A 6,087-nucleotide genomic window follows, 5' to 3' on the forward strand; every position below is an offset into this window, starting at 1 on the left:
GGCGCCGCAGGCTCGCCCCGCACTCCGTGCCCCTCCCTCCCGCCGGCCTGAGTGAGCCAGAGCCCCCGAATCAGCGGCTCCTTTAACCCCCGTCTTGTCTGACTGAAAAACAGACGCCCTCCAGCGACCTACACGCAGAGGCGGGGCCAAATCCAAAGCTGAGCCCCTGGGAGCTGTGCAAACAAAGAACAGAAAGGGAAATCTCTCCCAGCAGCCTCAGAAGCAGCGGATTAAAGCTCCACAATCAACTTGATGTACCCTGCATCTGTGGAATACATGAATAGACAACGAATCATCCCAAATTGAGGAGGTGGACTTTGAGAGCAAGATTTATCATTTTTTCCCCTTTACCTCTTTTTCTGAGTGTGTATGTGTACGCTTCTCTGTGAGATTTTGCCTGTATAGCTTTGCTCCCACCATTTGTCCTAGGGTTCTGTCTGTTGTTTTAAAAATTTTTTTCTTAATAATTATTTTTATTTTAATAACTATTTTATATTACTTTATCTTTTCTTTCTTTCTTTCTTTCTTTCTTTCTTTCTTTCTTTCTTTCTTTCCTTCCTTCCTTCCTTTCTTTCTTCTTTCCTTCCCTCATTTAGACAAAGAATCATCCCAAATTGAGGAGGTGGACTTTGAGAGCAAGATTTATGATTTTTTCCCCTATTCCTCTTTTTGTGAGTTTGTAAGGGTATGCTTCTGTATGAGATTTTGTCTGTATAGCTTTGCTTCCACCATTTATCCAAAGGTTCTATCCGTTCGTTTTTTTTTCTTAATAAGTAATTTTTAATTTAATAACTTTATTCTATTTTACTTTATTTTATTTTACTTTATCTTCTTTCTTTCTTTCCTTTTTCCTTCCTTCCCTCCTCCCTTCCTTCCTTCCTTCTTCCCACCGTCCCTCCCTCCCTCCGTCCTTTCTTTCTTTCTTTCTTACCTTCTTTCCTTCTTTTCTTCTTTCTTTCCTCCTTCCTTCCTTCCTTAAATTAAATTCAATATAGATATTTAAATTTAAGGTAAAACTAAATTATAATTTGAAATTATATGTGGAGTTTTATTTCCTAAAGAATATATTGGAAATTTCAACTCCTATTTTAACTTATATTTTCAGAGAAGGTATTCGGTCCAAATGAAGAATATCTTCAATGATTGTTCTTCTATTGCAAGCAAAAAAGGATTTATACTTCTTTTCATGAAATATGGTTGTTTGACAACAGAAGGATAAATATTTTATATTTTTAGAAACAACAGTCAGGCTACTGATATTCTTAATGAGTTTTAATAAATCTGAATGCTTCTTATCATCTACTCTTTAGCTGGTACCTGAGGAGTTGTATACCTCTGGGAAGATATGTGCTCCAGACCCGTAAATATGCAGTTCACAGAGCCCACCACCGGAGGACAATAATGAAGTAAAATCTTGAAACCATGTAGTGAAAATAGTGGGAGTTTAAATAAAAGCAACATTTCACAGTATGCTTTTCTGACCAATGTTATATCTAATAACCTAATGGATTATATGTACATGGATTCTGAAAAGTCAGCAGCACACTTCGCTGGTCAGTTTCTATGATAAGGGGAACGGAATTTGAGTGTAGAAAAACAGTATACTTACATCTTAAAATTCCACCCCTACAGAATCTACTCACTATTGAAAACTGGTAAGAATAATAGCTTTCTGTGTCTCAGTGACCAGTTAACATTTTCAAGAGTAGGATTTATCTTCCTATGATGCTCAAATACACAGGAAAAATGCATAGCTAGGACAATGGATAAACTCTATATGACAGTAGAAAATAGTTATTCAAATGGAAAAAGTATAAGATCTACAAGGCACAGTCTTGTATGCATTAGTGTGGATATATACATAAAGAAGCTCTAAGAAACATAAAAATCACTTCCAGGAAGTAATTTTAGGTAGAGGAGAATTAACATGGATGAGGAAGAAAAGAGAGTTGGTTTTAAAATAGTTTCATTTACTTGTTTTTTTGTTTGTTTATTTATTTGTTTTATTTATTTGGTCTTTGGAATATAAGAAAACAGTGGCTTTCAGATCAGTATCCCAGTGGAACAAAGGGACCGAGGTCTATCCTGGAGCCCGGCCACTGTTTGACTATCTTGTGATAATACTGGTGAAATGCAACCAAATCATTTGAACTATAAGCATCCTCTCTGACAATAAACTTAAGACACCAACATTATATATGAAAGAAAGTAAAGAGAGAATACTGTTTTCTTTAGAGAGAAAATACAGATCCTGGACCAAATCAATAATGTCAGCAAACCTCATGGGTATAAAATATTCTGCTGCCTATCATTTAGAACATGCCTCTAGAAGAGGGAAACTGGGCGATAATTTCCCCAGATTTTATATTTAATTCAAATATTTTAGATAAGAGGCATCTCTAGTAAAACATTGTATTATTGATTCTTTCCAATATGATAGCTCACAGGAGTTCCTCTTTCCTTCTCAAATACATATGGGGAAATGGAGGTGGGTGTGGGTTAGAGGAAGTATCTAACTAGAGCATAATAATCAACAGTTTGTTTTTTAAAAATAGAAATTTCTATTCAAATTGTTTCCAGAGACAGAAACACACAGAGACAATTCCATGCGACAACAGTGAAAGAGACCAGAGTGATGCAGCTGCAAATCAAAAAACTGCCAACACCAGTGATTGATGGCCACCACCAGAATCTGGTTAAGACAAAGAGGGATCCTCCCCTTGAGGCGTCAGAAAGAACATGGTCCTCTCAACACTTTGAGTTTGAACTTCTGGCCTCTAGAGCTGTGATAAGATAAATTTCTGTTCTTTTAAGCTAACAAGTTTGTGGTATCTTGTTATGGTAGCCCTAGAGATGACAGTATTTGATTCCTGAGCTGGCGACTGTATTTTGATTCTGTAATGACTATTCCAAGATAATCAACAGACACAAAGATAAAGGCAAAACTGAGACTAAGCCCAGTTCTTTTTATTCCCAGAATAATAAATGATGTTTTAATTAATTTAGATCTCTTTGTCTAACCCCTCTGCTTTTCAGAAGAGTATGTGGGACCAATCAAGTATTAATATGTTATACTTTCATTTTAATTCATCTCAAATTATTTCTAATTCCCCTTATGAGTTCTTACTTGACCCATGAATTATTTAGGAATATATTCTTTAATTTCCATTTGTGATTTTCAACAAATTTCTTTCTGTTAACGATTTCTTATTGCATTCTGTTGTCATCTGAGAGCACTCTTCGTATTGTTTATATCCTTTAAAATGTACTGAAATTTGTTTTATGCTCTAGCATATAGTATATCCATGTGCATTTGAAAAGAATGTATATTCTGATGCTGTTGGGTGGAATGTTTTATAGATGGCTGTTAGGTCTACTTGATCGATAATGCTGTTCAAGGTTTTTATTTTCTTGTTGATTTTCTGTCTGTTCTGCTATTGAAAGAAGGGTATTAAAGTATACAACTATTATTGTAGAACTGTCTGTTTCTCTTTTCTGTTGTGTCGATTTTGCTTCATTGTATTTTGAAGTCCTGTTGTTACGTGCATATAAGTTTATAATTATTATGCATTCTAGATGGAATTATCATTTTCAAATATCTTTGTCTCTAGTAAAAATTTTCGTCTTAAAATGTAACTTTTTTTCTGATATTTTCTTAGCCACTCCGGTTTTGTTGTTGTTGTTTTGTTTTGTTTTTACTGTTATGGTATATCTATTCCAACCCTTTTACACTTCACCTCTATATTTTCTTTTTTTTTTTTTTAACATCTTTATTGGGGTATAATTGCTTTACAAAGGTGTTTTGGTTTCCGCTTTATAACAAAGTGAATCAGTTACACACATACATATGTTCCCATATCTCTTCCCGCTTGCGTCTCCCTCCCTCCCACCTTCCCTATCCCACCCCTCCAGGCGGTCACAAAGCACCGAGCTGATATCCCTGTGCTATGCGGCTGCTTCCCACTAGTTATCTACCTTACGTTTGTTAGTGTATATATGTCTATGCCTCTCTCTCGCTTTGTCACAGCTTACCCTTCCCCCTCCCCATATCCTCAAGTTCGTTCTCTAGTAGGTCTCTGTCTTTATTCCTGTCTTACCTCCAGGTTCTTCATGACATTTTTTTTTCTTAACTTCCATATATATGTGTTAGCATACGGTATTTGTCTTTCTCTTTCTGACTTACTTCACTCTGTATGACAGACTCTAGGTCTATCCACCTCATTACAAATAGCTCAATTTCGTTTCTTTTTATGCCTGAGTAATATTCCATTGTATATATGTGCCACATTTTCTTTATCCATTTATCAGATAACAGGCACTTAGGTTGTTTCCATCTCCTGGCTATTGTAAATAGAGGTGCAATGAACATTTTGGTACATGACTCTTTTTGAATTATGGTTTTCTCAGGGTGTATGCCCAGGAGTGGGTTTGCTGGGTCATACGGTAGTTCTATTTGTAGTTTTTTAAGGAATCTCCATACTGTTCTCCACAGTGGCTGTACCAATTCACATTCCCACCAGCAGTGCAAGAGTGTTCCCTTCTTTCCACACCGGTTTGTTCTATATGTCAAACAACCTAGTGCCTTCCACATATTCTTCTCCTGTAACTCAGAGCAGAACAAGACAGGAAACCTGTACTCTCTCAGAGACAAGACTCTGCCAACATAGGCCAACTTCCTGAGAAGATGAGGGTTCCCATCTTTTTACTTTGCTGGTAAATTATTGTAAAGGCACACTTATTTTGTTCTTTGTTTGTTTTGACGGGACACCTAAGTCAGCTTGAAATTACCTTTGATTTCAAACTCAAGACTAAACTTTATCAGACAGAACAGGAATCTGCCCAGTTCTGCCACTTGCTAACCAGGTAATATTGGGAAAGTAACAGTAACTGAGTGTTTGCTACTAAAGCACCGTTCAAACTGCTTTACTTAGATTCATCCATTTAATCCTCAAAAAGACCCTTTGAGGTGAGACCCAAGGAGACAAAGTAACTGTGTGAGAGAACAAGTGACCCACTCAAGATCACAGAGCTGGTAAGACAAAGAATTAGGATTAAACCAAGGTAACCTTTTTGCCAGAGCCTGTACTCTTAACCACTTTACTGGTGGGTTTAAAATTTTTTTTTTTTTTTTTTTTTTTTTGCGGTACGCGGGCCCCTCACTGTTGTGGCCTCTCCCATTGCGGAGCACAGGCTCCGGACGCGCAGGCTCAGCGGCCATGGCTCACGGGCCCAGCCGCTCCGCGGCACGTGGGATCTTCCCGGACCGGGGCACGAACCCGTGTCCCCCGCATCGGTAGGCGGACTCTCAACCACTGCGCCACCAGGGAAGCCCTAAAATTTTTTTAATGTAACCCACTATAAGAAATATGTTCTACAGGGCTTCCCTGGTGGCGCAGTGGTTGAGAGTCTGCCTGCCGATGCAGGGCACACGGGTTCGTGCCCCGGTCCGGGAAGATCCCACGTGCCGCGGAGCCGGCTAGGCCCGTGAGCCATGGCCGCTGAGCCTGCGCGTCCGGAGCCTGTGCTCCGCAACGGGAGAGGCTACAACTGTGAGAGGCCCGTGTACCGCAAGAAAAACAAAAAAAAAAAAAAAAAAAGAAATATGTTCTACAACACAACCCAATACATATATATTTTATCAATTAAGACTGACCTGTAACTTGAGAGTCTTTGTTATATGTATAATTGAAACCAAATTTTATGAAAATATACTTATTCATTTTATGCAGTACACTGGTATTTTTCTACTGTATTTTATTGTTTAAAATTCCTTGTCAATCCTCACCAAACTGATTTCAACTTCCACTGAGACTCATGACCTGAACTTTGAAAAACCAGGTACTACATTTCTTTTTACCACCATGGGAATTTTGTGAGGATTAAATATGATAATGTGTACAAAACCTTTAGCACAATGCCTGACACAGACTGTGCACCCAGTGCATGATAGTGATTATTACTGATCTTGTAAATTAGCAGTAAGTAAGGGAGGCAAGGACACTTAGGGGGAAAACCTGACTGGAGTATAGGTGAATTTATGGCCTGTTGGCATCTTTCCCAGGCAGTGAGATAGGGAATTTCCCCAGT

General features: G+C 38.2%; 1 long non-coding RNA gene across 1 annotated transcript; it reads left to right on the forward strand.

The window, feature by feature from the left end:
- The first annotated feature begins 1,412 nt into the window (after nucleotides 1–1,412).
- Nucleotides 1,413–3,475, forward strand: LOC116742535. The gene is made up of 2 exons (XR_004346505.1): nucleotides 1,413–1,655; nucleotides 2,581–3,475. It is a non-coding gene; the product is annotated as an uncharacterized LOC116742535 (long non-coding RNA).
- The last annotated feature ends 2,612 nt before the right edge of the window (nucleotides 3,476–6,087 follow it).

Source organism: Phocoena sinus, chromosome 17 (genome assembly GCF_008692025.1).
Source record: "Phocoena sinus isolate mPhoSin1 chromosome 17, mPhoSin1.pri, whole genome shotgun sequence".
NCBI classification, from domain to species: Eukaryota; Metazoa; Chordata; class Mammalia; order Artiodactyla; family Phocoenidae; genus Phocoena; species Phocoena sinus.